This window comes from Bidens hawaiensis, unplaced genomic scaffold (genome assembly GCF_021521415.1).
Source record: "Bidens hawaiensis isolate Kalapana, Puna unplaced genomic scaffold, B.hawaiensis_p1.1 tig00025576_1, whole genome shotgun sequence".
Taxonomy (NCBI): domain Eukaryota; kingdom Viridiplantae; phylum Streptophyta; class Magnoliopsida; order Asterales; family Asteraceae; genus Bidens; species Bidens hawaiensis.
The window spans coordinates 296,431-320,014 of NW_027494087.1; positions in this window are offsets into that span (position 1 = coordinate 296,431).

The following is a 23,584-nucleotide window of genomic DNA, read 5'->3' on the forward strand; positions in this document are numbered from 1 at the left end:
ATCATTTTGTATAACCCACAAATAGGTTTATCTGATAGTGATTACACGATTCAGAGAATGATCCAAGTTGCAATTTCTTCATCTACATCGCATACAATATTATCAGGTTTGTTTATTTGTTTAACTAATTGATTTTGTGTTATAAACAACACAATATTTGTTTTACAGATTCAGATTTCTAGATAACTCGGATACGGATTCGGATTCGGATTGTTTTGAATACTCCTAGTGGTAATAGGGAACTTAAATGAATCGATATGAGAGGCACTGTTCACGGGATATTGGTGTTTAAAGATCAAGATTTTGGGAACGAATTGGAATACACATCTCGTAGTGGTAGTTGGATGTAATTTATTTTAATAGTTTAGAAAAAAATGAAAGCTTAACCAATAGTTAATTTGGATACATTAAAGTATGTTCTACATTACGGTTGGTTATTTAAATCCTTGAAAGCAGTTATTATTAAAAGAAAAGGTTGGGCATTTCCGCTATGGTGTTTTCAAACTAATGGTTAAAAAAAAGTTACGGTCTTACACTTCATGAGCGTGAAAATGGGATTTATGAGGGGAGTATTAATAAAATGTAAAAGCAGGTGATGTGATACCTATGTGAAGTTATAGGGTGTTAAAGTACACTCCATAGTTTGGTAATATAGAAATTGAATGTGTTGTTATTGAAAAATATATGCCTGTGGATGGGGTAATCTTGGTTGTGGTTCGGGGGTTCTTGATTGTATATTGATGTAGAACTTTGCATGGGGAAAATGTAACATCCGACCTCTCATACCATTAATATTATCTGCTTTGCCCGTGATCTTGGTTGTGGTTCGGGGGTTCTCGATTGTTTGTTGTTGCCCCGGTGGAGACTTTTCATGAGGTCACCCATCCCTGTAGTATTTCCACCCGAGTACGCTTAACCATGGAGTTTTCATATTCTCTACAACTAACTAAGCCCAAAACGCATTGATGATTTAATATGTTGGGCATTACTTATAAAGAAAGGACCTCTTTTATCCACAACCGATGTTGGATTGCCTATGGTGTTACAAACACCCCCTTTTGGACTCATCGTATCAACGCGGTTTAACTCACCATACCACTCAGAGATGTGAGATTTGCTTAAGATTTCCCTCTTAACACCCTGGGGAGTCACCATAATTGATGAGGTTTGGCCAACCATTATGAATGGATCAGTAGTGACTCTGATACCATTTGTAACACATGGCCCCTCGTACCAACAATATTGTCCTCTTTTCCCCCGATAGATGGCTCGTCCAGGAACTCACAACTTTGATTTTGGTTGCCCCGGTGGGTACTTCTCAGGAGGTCACCCATCCTATTACTAATTCAATTCAAGCACACTTAATTGTGGAGTTTTCATATCCTCCACAACTAGCTAAGCCCAAAACATGTCGATGATTTAAGAGGCAGGTCATTACTTATGAACCAAGGATCTCTCCTGTCTACGACCGATTTGGGATTTTCGTTGGGTGTTATAGAAACTACAAGGTGAGGGGGTGGGAGGAGTTAAAGAGAACTATAGAAGATAGCCACTATATGGCTGAAATTTTATATGGATAACGTTATAAAGTTGCTACTCCAAATTGGTTGAAAAACGCATTGAATTGTTATATTAGTTTGTATTGGATGTTCTTATTACCGATATCTGACGGGTGCATCGGAGTATGACCCGTAATTGAGCTTAAATGATATAAAAACTTATGTAGTAAGTGTTAACTTCATGGAACTAGATAACTACGATTATATGGTCAATTGCAGGTTGAAAGGAGGTTTTAGAGCAAATATGGTGTGCAAGGAGGCAACCGAATGAACCGGCGAAGCTCAAAGGATCAAAAGCTGCCAAAAGAATGTTTTTGAAGTGAAGACCACTATGGGCCACGGTCCAGGCCGTGGGCCACGGTCAACCTGGCCCCAAAGTTACAGAATCCACCGTACTGTGCTATCTATGGTGGCTGTGGCCTGGACCGTGGCCCATAACTCTGGACCATGGACCACTGTCCGAGTTGTAACAACAGTTTTGAATCCTCCTTTTAGACGGTTTTGGGGTGTCTTTTGATATACTTTTCAATTGGAACGAGTCTAGGGAGATTTTGGGCGTGCCAAACAATATTTTGGGTGATTGTAATCATTGGTTTGTGTCTTTGATTCCTATGAACAACACAATTGAAGTGATCATGATTCTCCATACCATGAGTGGCTAATTCCATTGGTGATCATCTTAGATGTAAGGTTTAATTGATACACTATGTTATGCTTGAATTTCTAGAATAAGAACTTTAAAATGTTTGTTTAGTTGTTATGGTGTTTGAATAACTGGTTGTAAGTTGTTGCTTGTGTTTGATCAAAATCTAAACCATATGTTCTTGGTGCCATTGGCAATCGAGATATCATGGGAAGAATTAGGGTTGAATATTAGTTAATTGATTATCGGGTAACAACCTTGCATTATAATAATCCAAGTACTTAGTTCCCTTTTATCACAAACAAGTAATCAAACATGAACTATGTCTATGTGGTTCTTTCTAGTAAGCATGAACATTAGTGTTGATTTAAACCTGGAATCTAGGATGATCGTTTTCTCTTAATCGGTTTATTAATCTTAATCATTGTTTGCAAATTATTTTATTTATATTTTAATTAATCAAATCCAATCAATCAAAATCTGAATTTACTTTTTATGCAAATTATTTTAATTTAATTATTTGTTAAAGCTACTAGTAAACACGCATTACACAAACTCTATGTGTTCGACACCCACTTACTGCTATCTATTTAGTTGTATTTGGTTTATTTTTTAGTGAGACTTCGACCTCACGTCAAATTTTGATGGGCCCGTTTCCGAACTAAACTATATAAAAAACCCGGGCCTTTACAAGGTGAGACCATCCAGTGAGCTTAGAATGAAACTCACCTTGTCATCTTCAAGCATATTAACATATTTCCCTTCTAAATATGGTTTGAGGCGTTATCCATTCACAACTTGTTTACCTTGATTTTGCATGTCTTCAATCTGAACATCACCAAACCTTCCTACTCTTGTGATGACATAAGGTTCCATCCTTTTGCTTTTGAGCTTACCGGGAAACAATTTGAGTGTTGAGTTGTAAAGCAACACATATTGTCAACTTCAAATGTTCGATTCCTTATCTTAGCATCATGCACCCTTTTTAGTTTTTCTTTATAAGCCGAGGCACATTCGTACGCTTCATCCCGGATTTCCTCTAATTCGCTCAACTTCAACTTCCTCAACTCAGCGACTTCATTATATTCCATATTCACATTCTTAATTGCCCATAATGCCCGGTGAGCCAACTCCATTGGCAAATGACAACCCTTTCAATACACCAACCGATAAGGAGTGGTACTAATCGGTGTCTTGTAGGCGGTGCGATATGCCCACAATGCATCATCCAATTTAACCGACCAATCTTTCCTATCGACCTGAACCGTCTTCATTAAAATTTCCTTTATTTGTCGATTGGAAACTTCAACTTGGCTACTCGTTTGAGGATGGTAAAGTGTTGCAATTCGGTGATTGACACCGTAAAGTTTTAACAACTTGTCAAACGTGAAGTTCTTAAAGTGCGATCTGCCATCATTTATAATTACTCTTGGAATATTAAATCTTGAGAAAATGTTGGATTGTACAAACTTACACACCACAGGGTGATCATTAGTTGTTGTTGCAACCGCTTCAACCCGCTTTGACACATAATCGACCGCAACAAGAATGTATAGATACCCATACGATTTCAGAAATAGGCCTATGAAGTCTATGACCCAAACATAAAAAATGTCAACCACCAAGATGGGTTTGTAAAGGCATTTCATTCCTCTTACACACCACCAAGATGGGTTTGTAAACATCAAAAATGTCGACCACCAAAAACATCAAACTTACACACCAAGTGCCCTTTATAGTAAAACCGTCCAAAGTTTGGGAGAAAATTTTGGCATGTCCTCTCGTCAAAGAGCGGTATTAGAATGTGTTTAGGCTCTTCATGCTCAAGACTTTTTGACTGTCACCCCAATCGAAGGGTTAGGCCAGCACATGTCAGCAGTGGAGTACCGAGCCATTCTTAAATATCGTTTAATGATCCCACTGTTCCCAGTTGATGAGCCATGCCCGGTCTGTCGTAAGGTTTGTTTAGATAATTTTGGTGAACACGCGATTCATTGCAAAGAACTCTCTGGGTTCAAATATAGACATGATTTGGTCAGAGATGTCATTTGTGATGTGTTAAAACGGGCGGGAATCTCGGCAAGAAAAGAGGCTCCTATGAATTTCTTGTCGGATCCACGTGAAGGAAGGTCTACTCTCCGACCAGCGGACATTCTTGTGTTTGGATGGGTGGGGGGGGGGGGAAGCATGCTTGTGTGGACCTTACTGGGGTGTCCCCTCTTGTCGGGCTTAGGGACACCGGGTTTGTTGCTAGGCATGCCGTGCTAAAGGCAGAAGCAGGACGAGAAGGCGTGTGTGGAGAATCAACACGCCTTCATTCCTTTTGCTTTTGACAGATTTGGGTCTCTTGCCACCGATGTTGTTGCGTTTCTAAAAAGAGTTCAGCGGGTCGTGCACAGTAACTCATCGACGCCGAAGAACGATAACTTTGTTTTCAGTAGGATCGGTTTTGCCATTCAAAAGGGGGTGGCGGCGCAGCTTTTTGCCCGCTTACCTGCCTCTTTATTGTAATTGGAACTATTTTTAATATTTTCATTCCCTTTTTGATACCCCCCCATTCTTTGACAAATTAAGCAATGTTGAGTATATTCATTAGCATCTTTAAAAAGTGTTGGCCAATAAAACCCGCATGTAAATACTTTATACCCCGTTTTAGAGCCACTAAAATGGCCCTCACATTCCGAAGAATGAGCATGTTTCAAAATCTCTAGCACTTCAGTTTCGAGTAAGAATCTTCTAAGAAGTTGATCTGCACCAACCTTGAAAAGATCCGGTTCATCCCATATGTATTGCTTGACTTGGGCCATGAATTGTGGTCTCTGTTTCTTTGACCAATTTTCTGGAATCGCACCGGTGAGCAACTGTTCATCTGGTAATTTTTCGCTTATCTCCATCTGATCATCAACACCTTCAAGTGGAATCTGAGACAAGTGATCCGCTACTACATTCTCACAAACTTTCGTGTCATGGATTTTAAGATCAATCTCTTGTAACAACACCCATCGAATCAAGTGCGGTTTTGCATCTTCTTTTCCATCAAATATCGGACCGCGCTTTGATTCAAATACACCACAACTTTACTTCCCAAAATATACGAGTGGAACTTATCTAAGGCATATAGCACCACAAGCAACTCCTTTTCGGTAGTGGTGTCATTCTATTATGCCTCGGATAAAGTTTTGCTCGCATAGTAAATCACCACCGGCTTTTAATCCATTCTTTGACCCAATACTGCTCCGACCGTGCTATCACTAGCATCACACATAATTTTGAATGGATTTGACCAATCCGGTGATTACAAAATGGGTTCTTGCACTAATTTTTCCTTCAAACTGTCAAAGGCTTGCAAACACTCATTGGTAAACTCAAAGGGGACATCTTCAATAAGAGATTACATAAAGGTTTTAAAATTGTACTAAAACCTTTAATGAATCTCCTATAGAATCCGACGTGTCCCAAAAATGATCTCACCCCCTTTAACATTTTTCGGAGGCAGTAAAGATGAAATTACTTTAATTTTTTCTTGATCAACTTCCATCCCTCTACATGAGACCACATGACCTAAAACAATACCCTCTTGCACCATGAAATGACTTTTCTCCCAACTTGAAACCAAGTTTGTCTCAACACATCATTTCAAAACTTTTTCTATATTACTGAGACAAGAAAAACGAAAAGTCACCCATAAAAACCTCAAGTGAATCCCCGACCATGTCTGAAAATAACTCATCATACATCTTTGAAAAGTGGTTGGGCATTACACAATCCAAATGGCATCCACCTAAAGGCAAAAGTACCATATGGACAAGTGAAGGTGGTTTTGTGTTGGTCATCGGGGTGGATTGCAATTTTATTGTACCTTGAATACCCATCCAAAAAACAATAATATTTTTTACCAGAAAGTTTTTTAGTTATTTGGTCAATGAACGGTAACTGAAAATAATCTTTCGAGGTGCCGGTATTTAGTTTTCTATAATCGATACACACTCGCCACCCGGTTACCGGTCGGGTGTCAATTTGTTCACCATTATCATCTTTTACTACCTGGATGCCGACTTTCTTGGGCACTACGTGTGTCGGGCTCACCCATGCACTGTCTGAAATGGGATAAATGATCCCCACATCCAACCCCTTGATCACCTCCTTTTTCACCACTTTTCTCAAGTTCGGGTTCAATCACCTTTGAGTCTTCCTTGTTGGTTTAGACTCCTCATCTGTATTAGTTTATGCATAAAAATAGAAGGACTAATACCTTTTAAATCTGCAAGTGTCCATCCAATAACCGCCTTATGTGCTTCCAAAACTTTCACCAACGCCCGTTCTTGATCTTCCTTCAAGTTAGAAGCAATGATAACTAGAATGGTTTCATTCTCTCCTAAAAATGCATACTTCAAATGGCTCAGAAGTTCCTTCGATTCAACTTTTGGTGGATATTCCAAAGATGTTTTTGTGTCCGAGTTAATAATCTCCGTTGGTAGGCTCTTGAATTGATGTGTCCATGGCGGTGTTCCCTCTTGCATAGCTAGAGCATCTTGTTTTTGCTCTTCCATCCGCAAAGCACATACATGTACCTGTTCAGAATCATCACAAATACAAGCTTTCACACAATCCTCATCATATTCATAAGGAATACAATGATCCACCACATTTGCTATAAAACACTCTTCACCACTTAAAGAATTAGCAATGTTAGTAAAAACATTAAGGCGCATTTTATCGATTACCAAATGCCATGTCAACGATACCAAATCTACAATCAATGATTGCATGGGCGGTGCTAAAAAATGGTCGACCCAGGATAACATTTTATTGTTGACTTGAATCACCCGATGAATAATTTAACACCAAAAAGTCCACAGGATAATAAAAATCCTCCACTTTCACAATCACATCCCGCACGATCCCACGAGGAAGTTTATGTGACAAATCAGCCAATACAACCGTGGTCTCAACACGTTTCAAAGGACCAACGTCGTATTGGTCATATAAACCCCCCGGGAGAATGCTCACTCCAGCCCCAAGATCTAATAACGCCCTAGACATTTGAAAATTACCAACTTGAATATTTATTTAGGTCGTTCCTGGATCTTGAAGTCTAGCTACGGGAGCATAGACTTCATTATAGTCGATTCCTTCCCGTTGGTCAAATCCAAGAACCACCAGTCGAGCTTTGATTCCATTATAGTCAATTCCTTTCTGTTGTTTCTTACAATGATTCCATTTTCAACCCGTTTACACTCCCTTTTGGTATTTATACACCTTTTGTCGTCAGGTAGATCAATAAGTTTCCACACTCCCAGATTTTCAAACTTTAATAATTCCTCCTGCATAGCATTGACCCAACTTTCTTCTGTCAATGCTTGTTTATAGGTTTTCGGTTTGATTTGCGAGATAAAACATTTAAACGCGAACCGATTTTGGAGAGAAATAACTTGTGTATAGTAACAATGGAGGCTCTGGTCAATTTGACTTTGTGTTTGTACCCCCCGTGTTAAGGTCACCGATGATGTTCTCTTCCGGGTGATATGACAGTGTTCGAGGAGTAACATCAGCAGGTACCACCACATCAGTTGGAAGATTATTGACATTTTCTTCTCCAACCACTTCATCAGATTTAGACATTAGCTGAACCAAAGATTCAGTCACATCACTGTGATCCTCACCATCATCTTCAAAGGATGGTGTAGCTGATGTATCTTCAGAAGAGTCATCAACATCTGGTGCTGGGACATCAGTGAAAAATGGAACTTCTTGTGTTGTGGTTTCTTCACTAATTCCTTCACCCAAATATTGTTGAAATAACAGTGTGGCAGCTTCATCAGATATTTCCTCTTCAGATAATGAGAAACAAATCCACAGGCTGTCATAATCAAACATCCACGAATCACCCATCCGTTGAGTTGGAGTATCATAACGTTGATTGTCAACGTGTTTCGCTTGCACAATCTGGTTAATGCTAGGTAAGAATACTTGTCATAATGGATTAGAATGACCAACAAAGAATCCCTCCACGAGCTTAGCACCAAATTTACCATCTGGATCAAGAACGGTACATTGTAATCCAAACGATTCATGCCACTTCAGTTCGCTTTTCGCCGATTAAGCAGCTCGAAACAAGTTTTGACGTACTTCTTTACCGTTAGAACATGGTTGAGTGTATAACAAGCCGAGGCAACCGCCTATGACCAAAAACTAACTGGTAGTTTTGAATCAACCGATATAGCCTTTGATGTCTCAATCAATGTCCTATTCTTTCGTTCAGTGACCCCATTCTGTTGTGCAGTATAGGGTGCACTAAATTCATAAAGAATTCCATGTTCATCATAGTACTAAAGCATTCAGTTGTTCCTGAATTCGGTACCATTGACGCTACTGATTCTCCTGATTGGCAGATTATATAACGTCTCAAGTTTCTTAAATAGGATCATTAAGTTTTCGAAGGTCTCATCTTTAGACTCAATAAACATCACCCACGAGAAGCATGAATAATCGTCAATAACCACCAAGCAATAAAATTCACTGGTGATACTTTTGACATTCACGGGCCTGAATAAATCCATGTGGAGACTCTCGAAAGGTAAGCTGATTAAGTTGAGAGACTTCATCGAGTGAGACTTCTTCTTTTGTTTTCCCTTCTTACAACTCAACCAATTGGTACTCAAGTGAAACCCTTTGACGTTCACTCCTTCAACAAGCTGGTTGTGAACTAGATAGTTCATCTTATGAATGTTGATGTGACTCATCCGTCCATGTCATAACATGGGTTCCTTTTCTGATGCCTTGGTGACAAAGAACTAAACGGTGCCCTGAGTAGTTGATGCCACACCCATATTTAGAACATATAGATCGTTCTCCCATGGTGCCTTCATCAGTTCCCATTCGTCCGGTATCTTGAATCCTGGCTTCAAAATCAAACATTCTTGACCGGTAAAGTGAATGGAAAATCCTTTGTCACAGATTTGTGAAATACTCAACAAGTTGTTCTCTAACTCAGTGATGTAGTTCACTTTGTCAAACATCACCTTCCCATTTGACAAAGTGACCTCACCTACTATATGACCACCTTGATTTCTCGTAAACCCCACATAACCTTCCCGAATTGATTTGACATCCTTCAGTAAATGGAGAGTTCCCGTCATGTGTCGTGAGGCTCTACTATCCATAATCTAACGTGAGTCATTGGATCTTGGAAGCCCTTACAAGAGTTATGCGGTTAGTGAAATAAGGAAACCCAAGCCTTATTGGTCTTGGGTTGTTTCATTTTTTCATAAAACAAATCTTCAAAGTTATCATACTCAATATCAGTCAATGACTCAACTGATGAGCATGAATAGACGAACTAGATTTGGAAGACTTAACGTTTTGCTCAATGAATGATTTAACAGTTTCATCTTTTGTTTTACCCCTTACCACCCAGTTCTGCCCAGCAGAACTTGATTTCTTATAAAACTATCATTAATTTTGTTCATCTCTGAAGACTCACCAACCTCAAAATTAATTTTAACTGGTTCTTTCTCCACAACCCATTTTAAAATCTGTTTGGGTGGATATGTGAGTCTCACAGATGAAGGACTCACATGTGGTTTCTTTTTTAACACAAGCTTTTTCTCTTGGAACGACATAATCGTTTTGGGCATGAGTAGAACATATTTATCCATTGGAAAGTTAAAATGAAATGTAATTTTTACTTTTTTATTTAACACCCCATTCGTTACACTATTGTAACGAATGAAACTTATTCGTTAAATTAAAATGATAACAAATGAAGGTCATTCCCACTGAAAATTGATAATTAATGTAACCATTCGTTATAGTTCATTCGCTTTCGCTGGTCTAATAACGATTGACTTCATTCGCTATGTTTGAGATAACGAATGAAAGAAGAATAGCTTGCTATTCGTTATGAGTTTAAGTTAAAGTTGATTCGTGAACTTTTGTTTACGAATGACTTAACAGATGGATGACTATTCGTTAGTTTTAAACTAACAAATGAGCTCATTTGTGTGCCTAGGGTGCGTGCAAGTCTAATAATATAAATGCCCAAATGAAGAGGAATGGTCTTCATTTGCCTTTTCGATATTCACAAACATATAACGAACCTCTGGCCAAAATTTTCAAAAGTTTTGAATTTGCATAATATACAGATTTGATTATCGATTCATGTTCATAAGGTAATGACGAACACAACGATGTCATTTTCGTCAAATCTAATTAACTTTTAAGAGGTTAATTAGGACTTTAAATAAACTGATAATGTTTTAATCAAATGAACAAATTAAACATTCATGTTTGATATATCAGTCAATTAGGGTCGTTAGGTTATAGTCTTAGGAGTCTTGGGAGATCAGTTTTATACTGATTCTTGTTATTTTCAGTTCAATTGCAAATTTGAATTGATGTTTGATTGTTTGGATGAAAGCAAGTTTGACCTTGACTGATTAAGGGTCAAACAATGATAGTTATCAAGTCTCATTAGTTATGAATAACGAATGGAGGTTCATTCGTGTCTACAGTGGTCGAATGAACTCATTCGTCATACTTTGATTATGAATAGGTACATTTGTATTACTTTATAACGAATGACACTTCATTCGTCTTATATATATAACGAATGGACTTATTCGTTACTTAGTCATTCTTTATTTAGCTATTAGTTATTTATTCAATAACGAGTCATCTCATTCGCTATAACGAATGGAGTTATTCATCTTAGCGAATGGATAGCGAATAAGCTATGATACTTGGAACAGAACACATATTTTTAACAAGTATTGATGAAATATTCTCTTAACTTTTTGTATAATGTTCAGTTTTACTAATGTTCGGGTTTCTGATTCCAGGTATGGCAGATGAAAATATGGTTGATGCATCGGCACAAGAAAACCCTAATGTTCAAGAAACTCCACAAGAACCTCAAGCACCTGCCGTAGCTGAGCTGGCCTATGACAAGAAACACAACATTTGTGCATTTCTGGAAGATGATTTTATGGGCCGTGATATATTTGGGGACGTTATCAATTTCTTACATCGCTCACGTATTCACTATGCTATCTCCGCTGATGTCCCTGTACATTTCATCGTTTTTCGTCCGTTTTGGGACAGTGCTCGATACATTCAAGATGGGAATTACATTATTGTTGTTATACAGAATAAGACGATCAAGATAAATTTTGATGTGATATGTCTAGTTCTGCAGTTTGCTGATACGATAGATCATCCGTGTGAGTTTAAAAAGACACTGATCCGAGGCTTATTTCAATGGTTATTCTACAAAGGTGATCTTGACCGTTCACAATATAACAAGGTGTACTTATGCAAACAATACAAGTACTTGCTTCACGTTATTATTCATTGCCTTGGTGGACGTAAAGGAGGATACGACGAGGGAAAAATCATGTTACAGTATGCATTTGTTGCACTGATCTTGAACAAGCCGTTCAACTTCTCCAAGCTGATATTTTATCATCTGAAGGAGAACTTCTTGGTTCGGCGTCGCAAGAACAAGTTCTTGATGTATCCGCGTTTCATGTAGCTGATTATCAATGATCTGGTTCCTGATCTAGTTATTGACCAGACATTGATGAGTGATGTAATGTTTTTGGAACACATGACTAAAGATATGATGAAGCGTATGAAGACGTATCGTAAAAAATACTGATGAAGACAGACCAAGATTTAAATGGTTGATTGGTCATTTGGCGAGAAGTAATTATGAATGTCCATATAATGATCGTTGGATCCACACGGATTCCAATTCCGAATGTGAAGATGATCCAGGTGGGAATAATGACGGTAATGATGGTGGTGACGGAGTTAATGGAGGAAATGGGGGAGATGGTGGAAAAGCGAATGACGCAGCAAGTTCTGCGGCTGCTCAACAAAAAAGAAAGGGTAAAACTCCCATGAAATAACAACCTAAGAAGAGGAAAGTTCACATGGGTAGCGGTGTAGAGATTGGTCCTTTCGAACCGCGGTCGTCAGTTCCTCAACAAGTACCAGTGGTATCTACTGTTGTATGTACCCCAGCTATTACAATTATGACGACGACATCATCTGATCCACAATTGAGTCAATTCCTCAATCATTGTTGTCTCTTATGCCAACCTCTCCTATCACTATGATTGCTACATATCCTACACCAACTACGATGACAATGCAGCCTTCGGCTTTGTCTTTCATGAAATTTAGTCGTTCTCAAGGTCCAGTGCAGCCAGTGCCTCCTACATTTCATTCTTTGATTGTTCCATAACAAATGGATATGTTGTTGAGCTTGATCTACCTCCAGAAAAGTAAAATGGCTGCTGATCGTCAATTGAAAGATAAAATGAGGATGGATCAACACAGAATGGTGAGCCACATATCTTACTGCCACAAAGAGAATTGTGAGTTTCGCGCCATTGTTACTGCTCAGGAGGAGAAACTGAAAGAACAGGAAGACGTTATCCTTCAACTAACGTGTAAAGACGATATGTTGAAGAAATTGAAGGATAACGATAACGAGAAAGACCCCGATGCTAGTATGGGTGGTAATTAGCAGAAACAACGTGTTAGTACATCTGCCGTTGGTGTTGAAACTAAGGGCAATGATCGACAGTTGGTAGTATATCAAGATACTACTAACCTGAAGCCAATTGAGTCGATCCAAGCCAACACCATTTTACTGATGGATAACGAGCGTGGGGTTGTTATGAGTATGGCGAATGCAGATGAGATTGAGAAAGGGAAATTCGTTGATTTTGCCTTATCTTGAGATCAAATCTCATTATTGCATGGTCTGAATGACGAGGAATTGGACGCGTTAGAGAACGAGGATGATGTGGAGGTTATATATGATGATGAAGTAAGGTTTAACACGAGTATCCTATCTCTAGATACGTCGTTGAATTATGATGATGTTGATGTAGAAGATGTGACGGCAGAGGAGTATCCTGATTTATACACTCGTACCAACGTTGATCAGGGTATTCCATTCTTCACTAAAGAACATGTACAAGCTGCTGAAGAACATATTGAGAAGAAAAATAAGAACAAGAAGAAAGTTTCGGGTTCGATTTCGAGTTTGAAAGTTCCTGTCTTTGAGGGCATGTTTGAGGTACGCAACAAAGCTCGTCTCTCGAAGATGATTGAAGTTTATCGGTATGCTGATAAAGAAAACCAGAAAGCGGTCAAAGCACGTGCAACGGCTCACCAAATGATGACGTTCAAAGCTGTGAAGACTGTCAAAGGTGATATTGTATCATGGCTTTACGATTCTGAACTTAAGGTATGTATAATTAAGTGGGAGCACGGTGTTCAGTACTACCAATACATCACCGATGTTCTCACACTGTCGAGGTGGGATGTACGAACATTAGAAAACCGGCCGTTCGTGATTCGTGGTGGCAATCAAATGGTAGGATGGTTCCATCAACATCTGCAGTTTGAGGCAAATCATGGTTTTAATTTTTTTAAGCCACAGGTTCCGATAGAAAATATATCGAGGAGATCGATCCGAGAACAGGTTGGAGGAACTTTGTGTTGAAGGTGAAGCTGCAACGAACGATGAAAAGAGTGCCTGAAAAGACGTTTCCACAGACTCTTTACAAGACATTCAACCAGTGGTATTACAAAAACCGCACATGTGAAGCCGTTATAGTACTCGGTACGGGATTAAAGACTGAGTTTAAACGGGTGATCGATTCGATGTGGCTCATTTATTTATCGGAGTCGGATAATGACGCGCTGCTCAAGAATGCAATATGATTTGATGGTGCTCAATATTTTGAACATGCTATGCAATTCCAACGTGTTGTACGTGTTTGCAACGCGTTTGGAGTTCATAGTTGTGCTGATTGAAAGACTAACAGGTTTAGCTTATCAAAGACAAAGAGCGCGAGACTAAGGGAAGTTTGTTAGTGCATTGTTTTTGTCATCTCGGTCTTTGTATTTATTATATTATTAATGTAAAAGGGCATTTTGGCCTTTTCACCAAACCATACGTTATGTATATTGTTCTTTCGTTAAGGATGTTTAACAAATGAACTCATACATTATTTTAAATGGCCATTCGTTAAGGATGTTTAACGAATGGACCTAATCGTTATTAGTATTGTACTATTCGTTATGGAATGTTAACGAATGAGGTATAGTGAATGAGTTATTCGCTATACTGTTAAGTAAAAGTACGGATTTGTTATACCCCAACCTAAGGCGCAAAAGTCGGGGCGTGAGCTGATTGCTCACAGCTCTCAAAGTACTATCATGCAATATTAAATGTGACAATATCTTTTAAATTTAATTAAATAATCAAATACAAAGAAGTACACAATTCATAAAATACAACAAATCATATTTATATTTCTAATGATCTTGATTAATATTCTTCTAACGTAATTTCATCACTAAGTCTTCACCAACTTACATTCAATTCATATGATAACCTGCATATGAGTATAAAATAAAATTAGTTTTGTCAACAACACATGTTGAGTGAGTAAAACACTAGATAATTTGAGTTACAATATAATATATAAAAGAAAACGCCAACTGTTCCTGTGAGATTACAATTAAGCCATAAAATGTACACAATTCAAACAGATAATAAAGAAATGGCAAAACTGTTGCCATGCGAATCGGCATTGTTTACCAAAAATGAGTTTTCGGTGAAACCATTGTCATTCGATTGGACGCTGGCCACTACGACGGTCGTATGATCATACTATTATGATGGACCTCTCCAAAGGCGGTAAAAATACAAGTAAACATATAACAAGTCAGTCATGAATTGATATACGAACAAAGATAATTGTTGCTAATAATAATAATAATAACGTACTATAAATACGCATATGTCCCCAAAACATTGAAAACAAGTAAAAGAAGAGGGTGATTACTCACCTAATTAGATAAACGAAATACAAATGAGGATGATGTGAGAAAGATAAACCGTTCGGGATATACCGTCAAGGATTCCTACTTAAATAATGAAAATATGAGTTAATTGTAAATTACATAACATGTATAATAGATTCAGATTTCGATGTGATTTGAGTTATATGTGGGATTATAATATTATAGATTTGAACGATCGATTTCTATAGTGATTATTATTGCGAGGATTAATATTATTGTTTATCATATATTTATAAATGATTATTTTTATAAAATATCACTTCTTATACTTGAATCAAATATACTAATGAAACAATTTAAAATATATACATTTAATATAAAATATACTTATATTAATATTTGGATACATATATAATTAAAATAAAATAGTTTAATTAAATATGATATATACTTGTAATAAATACAATAGAAATATATAAATATTTTAAATAAATAGATATAATAAGTATATACTATAATATCTAACTAAATATTTATTTCGAGTCTTTAACGAAAATTTTGTGGTAAAAAGATAGTTAATACGTTTAAAATACGTTTGTTATAATTTTTGATTAAAACATAATACATAATATATACATATATATATATATAACATAAATATAAGCAAATTTATAAAGACGTTCAACGACGAGAAAACACCAATATCGGTGTCGAGTTTTAATAAAATAATGATGATTTATTATTAATACGATATACTTATAATACATACATATGTATATATAGGGTAAGATTAATGTAAAAACAATAGTTTTATGAGAAGAATAAGAATAGACCTATGCCTCTAGATTTAGGATTTATTGGTTGAGATTAGTAGTTTCTAACAATCATATATTTTTCTATTTACATGGTATAGTGTCCTATTTAGGTGGTGTGCTTTATTTTAAAGTCTTCTCACAATTCTCAAAAAACAATTGTTTTTATTTAAACCCTCTTCTATGTATATATATATACAAAAACTTGTAACGAGATTTAATTGACAAGTAACGTAAATCAAAGAGGTCGGTTTAATAAAATTACATTTGTTTGATATTTAATATTAATTATAATATATTTATAAATCATTTAAAAACCATTAAAATAACCTTACAAAAATTTAAGTTAAAAAGTGGGCTGGCAAGGGCTCGAACCCTCGCCCTGTCCGGCTCACTGGTAAACACACACACACACACACACCAAACAACCAACTGGGCTAATGAGTCAGCTGGTTAAACTCTGGAAACAATTATCTATACATATACTAGAAAAACCCCAAATTTTTATAAACCCTAATATCAATAATCGATCAAACCAGTTACTGATAACTCAATCGATGTTAAGATTAATTTAATACTGAATAAGATAAACTAGAATTATATCTAAATTACCAGATTTGGTGATGGTTTGATGGAGAATGACGACCCAATTCTTGCGGCCACAGACGCAAACAAACAGACAGATTAAGACCATTCTTCAAGCAATTCAGGTTAGGGCTTTTGTTCACAAGGTTAAGACGAAGATTCAGACTAGTTTAATTGTAATGGTATGACTTCTATAAGGTATATCGCCAATTTTGTTTAAGACGGTTAGTATATTAATAGAAACGAGATCAATTTGATCATATTCCTTAATTATGTAGACGGTTCAGGTCGCATATGAATATATCGATGTTCTTGCGAATCAATTTCAATTCTAATCCGAGGATTAAGGTGCAAGATAGTAACGGGTCATGTGTTTGAGGTCTTGGGTCATGGATACGGGTCTAAAGATCTTGTTTATAATATAAGTTTTAAATAATTTGCTATCTAGTCACTGTAGTTCTAAGATGGATACAAAGAGGGTTGAAACTAACTTTAGGGGGTATTTATGTATACACATGAAAGTAATTAGAGATATATTAAATATAATAAATAATAATAAAATAATACTAACTCGATAAAGGTGACGTTTTATTGATTAAAATTACCCGAAAATGAAAACGGGTCGGGTATTGGTGTTTCATATATTATATGAAAACCCGAGTTGTTACAGTATCCCCTACTTTTGGGAATTTCATCCTGAAATTAGAGAACACTAAAATAATATTGAATAAAAAATTAAGTTGTTGAGAAAAGAAAGAAAAACTTCTAAATCTAAAATTTATCATAACACGGAACTTTGCGCAGTAGAACAACGCTACAAATGACAATCCGATAAGGACAGTTATATATAGGATGTATCAGCGGCGTATCCACCATGTCCTTATCATCTCAACATTTGTACCAATACTCCAAACTACATTCGGCTCTATATTATGACACACGATCGTATGTACTATGATTTCCATGAGAGGACTTTGGTAATTACGTATGCATCCATAATTACTTAGATTGTCGGATGGTCTACATAATTCGTCCCATCGTGTGGGTTACAAAGCGTTTGAAAGAAATAACATGGTGAGAAAGTTTTAATGCATTTTGATTGTAAACCAGAAGATCATATTACATAAAATATTGCTAAAAATGAATTGATCTTTTGAGTTGGTTTAATTAAATATTAATGTTTCTAAAACGTCTTGTAATAAAAAGATATAAATCTTGTAAGTTGAAAAGGAAAGGATTTCTTATAGTTGATATTGAGATGGATTGGGATAGACGGGAATAAACGAATAAATTATAAGTGTGATATCATAAGTAGTTGGAGGCACACCTTGCGAAGGTGATCAGGGTTTCCACCACTGAAGCAAGTACGGATAGCTAGTGTGTAGGGTTGAGCAAACGACAAAGCAGGGGTTGTACGAGTATATGGCAAAGACCATTGCAGGATGATTTGGGCACTAAGCGGTGTCTGGCAACAAGGATGATCGAAGCAATTATATTGGATGCAAAAACGACATGAGAATTGAATTGAATAATGATAGTTTCAAGTGAAGCATAACGAGTGAATATTGATACAAAGTTTTCTTGTTTGGATTTTGTTGAAATTGATTGTTGATTTAATTATTAGCATAATTTAACTATTTGACTTGTGTTTTGTTATTTTTGTTGTTATGAGAATAAGTAGGGGTAAATGGATTGAATTTTGTTAGAAAAGAAGTTAATGAACGAGATTGAATTGATTGTATTTTTTTTTAAATTGAGTTTATAATTTTCAGGTCGCAGGAGTTATCCCTTTAACTATATATGTGGCCATAAGGCGGTTATAGAAAATAAATGATTGATGTTATTTGGTGTTGAGAAAACGTTCTATGATTAATAAAGATGTGATTTAATAAGATTGAATAGTTGTGCAGATTTCATACGAGTTATTACGTAAAACAAAGCTTAAGTATGTTATGCTGATGTTTATTCATAACTTAAAGATAAGTTAGAATTAAATAGAATTGATCAATGTGACGAGTTTTATCAAAGCATAAAAGATTGAGATGTTTAACAATTCCAAATTTGAGGTTGAACATTGAAAGCATGTTTAATAGTTTGAGAATATGATAGGTTGTCTAAAATATGTTTGATGATTTGTGGATGTGCTTATATGAGTATAAGAAAACTATTTGATTAATAGAATGTACTATAAGAATATATAAATTTATTTGATAGTTTGCTAAACTGATAACGTGATAAGATGTGTATGAGTAACTCAAAATAAAAATGTTAATTGATAACATGTGAACGTGATAAGATTATTATGAGAAAAACCAATTCAATAATGAAGTTAAAATGTATAAATTGCCTCGATAATAGCCGAGTCTTGATGAATGAGTGATTTGTATCCAACCATGAGGATGAAAAATGTTTTTGAGTAAAAGAATATAATTGACACTACGTGAATATCGACTTTTAAGCACACATGTGGTCTGGGCAATTTGCCACACTTCGGCTTAAATGTGTGGCTAAAAGGTCTTTGACCATGTTTGAAAACCTTCCAGAATGTTTTGGCCACACATGTTATTCTTCATGTGACCATTCTATACCTAGTCAGGTACTTTTCGCCACACTTTGAAAAAACAATCTAGCCACATTATAAAAACGTGTGGCGAAATGTGACCTACAGTCATAGTTTGTTTGATCTTTGATACATGTGACCAAAAACACATGCATTAGCCATAAACTATTGAAAACATCTGTATTGTGACAAAAAACACATGCATTAACCAAAAACACATGCATTAGCCATAAACTGTTGAAAAGATCTATGTGCGTATTCTGCAGCACATAGAAATGTGCTCTCTTGAAAAGATCAGGAGAAACTTCAACTGATTTAACGCCTGTGATAGGAATTGTCTCCCCATTATCATCATGCTTATCATGTGGAATACCAACGGTACTCTTGATGTTTTTTTTGTGTATTCGCTCAGAAACTCGATTTTTTCTTCCGTAATGTTCTCCTCAGCAATGCACCCTTCTGGATAAGTTTTGTTTCGCACATGCCCTTTGATAACCTTCATACACCTTTCAAAGGGATACATCCAACGAAAGCATGGTGGCCCACATAATTTTATCTCTCTTAAAAGGTGCACGGTTAAGTGAACCATGACATCAAAAAATGATGGCGGAAAGTACTTCTCCAGTAGGCACAATGTAACTATTTGCTCTTCCTGCATCTTATCAAGCTCTTCTACAATGATTTGTTTGCTACAAATTGACTTGAAAAAAAAACCAAAGCCAGATTATAGCATTTCTCATTGGTTCTGACATGATGGACCGTATTACAAGGGGCAGAAACTGTTGCATAAGCATGTGATAATCATGTGATTTAAGGCCTTGTAGCTTCCTTTCTTTAAGATTCACCAAACTAAAGAAGTTAGAACAATACCCTAGTGGAGCCTTAAGTTTATACAGTGTTTCAAGAAACATGTCTTTTTCTTGCGCTGATAATGTGAAGCATGCTGCAGGCAGTTCTGTATAGTTGCCTTTTGCTTTCGGTTGCAACTCCTTTTTAATCCCTAAAAACTCCAAATCCTTTCTAGCTGCCAATCCGTCTTTTGTCCTACCGGGAATGTTTAGCAACGTCCCGACAATACTTTCTGCCACATTCTTTTCAACATGCATCAAATCAATACAATGTTGGACATGTAAATACTTCCAATAGCTGAGTCGTTGGTACCATATGTTGAACTTCTTCCAATATGGTTGCGGCGTTGTGTTATCCCTTTTCCTCTTACTCCCACTTAGGGATTCAGATCCCTTTCCCCATTCATTGTTAATGTTTTTGACCTCGTCGTATATCTCTTCCCCTGTCATAGGCTCTTTAGCAGTTCTCATCTCCTCTTTCCGTTGAACGTCTTTGTTTGTTTTCTGAAATGGTGGTCATGTGATAAATACCTTCTGTGGGCAGCATAACTCTGCTTCTTTGTGTGATAAAGTCGAACACACTGAGTGTCGCCCCGACACACCACACAACCTTTGAATCCACTGTAAGGGCAACCACATAGTGTACCAAGAGCAGGGTAATCATTAATCGTCCAAAACACAACTGCACGTAGTGTAATCATTTCTTGTTTATTTGCATCATATGTTGGCTCCTCGACCTCAAATAAAGATGCTAGATCGTCAATCAAAGGCTGTAAAAACACATCAATATTTTTTCCTGGCACTCCGGATATTAATAAGGAAAGCATGATGAATTTTATTTTCATACACAACCAAGGTGGAAGGTTGTAAATGACTGCTAAAACAGGCCAGACACTGTGGTTTCTGTTGCCTCTATGTACGTCGACCCCATCAGTGCAAATCCCTAGACGAAGATTTCTTGGATCGCTTCCGATGGTATCGGAGTACCTGTCATCTATGGCTTTCCATGCTGGTGAATCTGATGGGTGGCGTAAAACACCGGGTTTATTGGTACTCGTGGCGTGCCATGTTAAATTCTCTGCTGTGGTCTTTGATCGAAAGAGGCGCTTGAATCGTGGAATAATGGAAAAGTACCACAGTACCTTAGCGGGCGTGTTTATGTAAGTTTTGTTAGACTTCTCATCCACCTTCCACCTTGACTTGTTACAAACTGGACATGCTTCCAAATCCTTGTAATCCTTATAGTAAATAATGCAGTCATTGATGCACACATGTATCTTTTCGTATCCTGAGCCCATTGCCTTCATCATCCTTTTGCCCTCATACATATTATTTACCATTTCGTTATCTGCATGTAGCATCTTTTTTAACAATTTCAGAAGTTCATCAACGAACTTATGAGATACCCCGTGCTTGCTCTTCAAGTTGAGTAGTTGTACTAATGCAGACAACTTGGTGAAGTCAAGACATCCTTTATATAGGGGCTTCTCAGCGTTAACAAGTAGTTGTAGAAATTGTTGATACTTCTTGTCGCCTTTGAAATTGTCTTTTGTAGTATTTACCATTTCTACAGTTTCACAGGCATCTGTTGGAATGTTGGTGTCAACAAACCCAGTATTATTATCATAATTAGTTGGAATGTAGGTGCAGGCAAACCCAGTATTATTAACATAAATAGTTGGAATGTTGGTGTCGGCTTCTCCATGTTTTATCCAAGTAGTATAATTGTTATCAATTCCAAACCTCTACAAGTGATGTTCTACATCGTCTACACTAAGAGATACGTGGTTCACACACCGAACACATGGACATGAAACAGAAATTGGTGGTGATGTCTCCTTGCAATTACGAACTGCAAAATGTAGAAATGCCTTAACACCATCTTTATATGCTTTACCGCACCAGTCGCCTACTGACATCCAAGACTTATCCATCTTCCAAGAACTTTTTATTAACTGTGTCATCAACGATATATATATATATATATATATCAATAAATGTAACTGACTAAATGCAAAAATATTTGGTACTCACCTGAGATTAATGAAGCTGTTTGGTAGAATTGAGATTGATGAAAGTTCAATAAATACACTAGCAGATCATTTATTAGGGTTTGGTGAGATTGTGAGATTTTATTTGGTCAATACTAATTGATTTGGGAGTCTTCCAGAAGATAATTCAATTAATTGGCGGGTAAAAATGAAAATTTTAAACTTCTAAATTTCGTTATATAAATATTAGAAGAGGTCCTATTACGTTCTCAGGGTGTAGCTCAAACGGTTGAGGCGCTTGTGATTAAACATAGATTGCAAATATCGCGGGTTCGAAACTCAGGAGGGAACATATTTTTATTAATTTTTTATAATAACCTCTTTTTAATGAAATAAATACACTGTGATTTTGGAAACACTCAAATTAAACTACTCATTAAAAGGCCTTTAAATGCGTTCAGAAACATAAAAATACATCATAATAGCTGGTCTAAAATCATAACAAAGTTTCTTAGCTTTTAATTACAAAACTAATTAAAAGACCTAAAAACAACAAGAAGCAAATAAAATACAATATCTTCACTTTTTTTTCTGATTCAATCCTTGAAGCTACACTCCTTGCAAGTTGATCCTCTAATGACTTATTTGCCCTTATCAAGATAGGAATTATGTCTGTACATCTTGTGCACACATCAGATCTTGTGGACGAAACACAATCAGACCATATAAAGAAATCACATTTTTTACCCTAAGTTAAAAAAAAATATACAGTTTATGGTCAACAATTGTAGATGAATTCCAACTTTATTTGCAATTTCACTAACTTGAGATGCACAATTGTAGAACCTCCGACCTGGATTTTTGGTGGTCCATGATGTTCTTAGAATGGCTTCTTGACCACAAAAACAATAAACCTGAAATCGATTGCTTCTGTTACTGGATGTGGTGGTCCTTGATGAGATTTCTTCCATGGTGAAAAAGGAGTTTTTATTGAAAACAAAACTAGATATATAAGTGTATATATATAGGATGGTTTAGAAAAGAGTTGTTTTACACATGCGTGTTACTAGCGTTTTAGGATATTTATATATGTCTTTGTACAGTAGCATGTTGCAAGTGTAATAGACTCTTTTGAACAAATATATAACATATTTTAACCTAATTGATTACACGCATTTTTAACAAAGAAAGATGAGAACCATTAATTCATATTTACCATTCATCAAAAGATGCATCACAAAAAGTACCATTAATTACAATACATAATACATGTTAAGAAAGCATGTTAAGATAATCCATATTTACCATTCATCAAAATATGCCATATAAAAAGTACCATTAATTACAATACATCACAAAAAAACCAAGACCAGTAAAGCTAACATCACCATCACTCCGCCTTGTCCACAGTCTCCGCCCCCATCTCCTTAAAACTCATGTTGGTTGACACCGTAGTTATGGTGTCAACCAAGGTCTCACACACTGAGTCGTAGCATTCAGACTGTTGTTTCTGATAATCAGCAACCATTGCTCGAAACTCATTGTCGTCTTCAAACAACATGATTTTATAGGAGTTGAAGGTCTTTGTTTTTTCGAATGCGAGTCTAGCCCTAATCGCTTCGACTGTCTTCAACAAAGTGTCGTCTTTCTCTTTCTCAAGATCCATCGTTGTTTTCAATATGGTCTTCACGGTTTTGTCAGAAGAATACATTTTTATTATCTTTCTGAAACTGTTAGTGTGATTGAATAACCGAA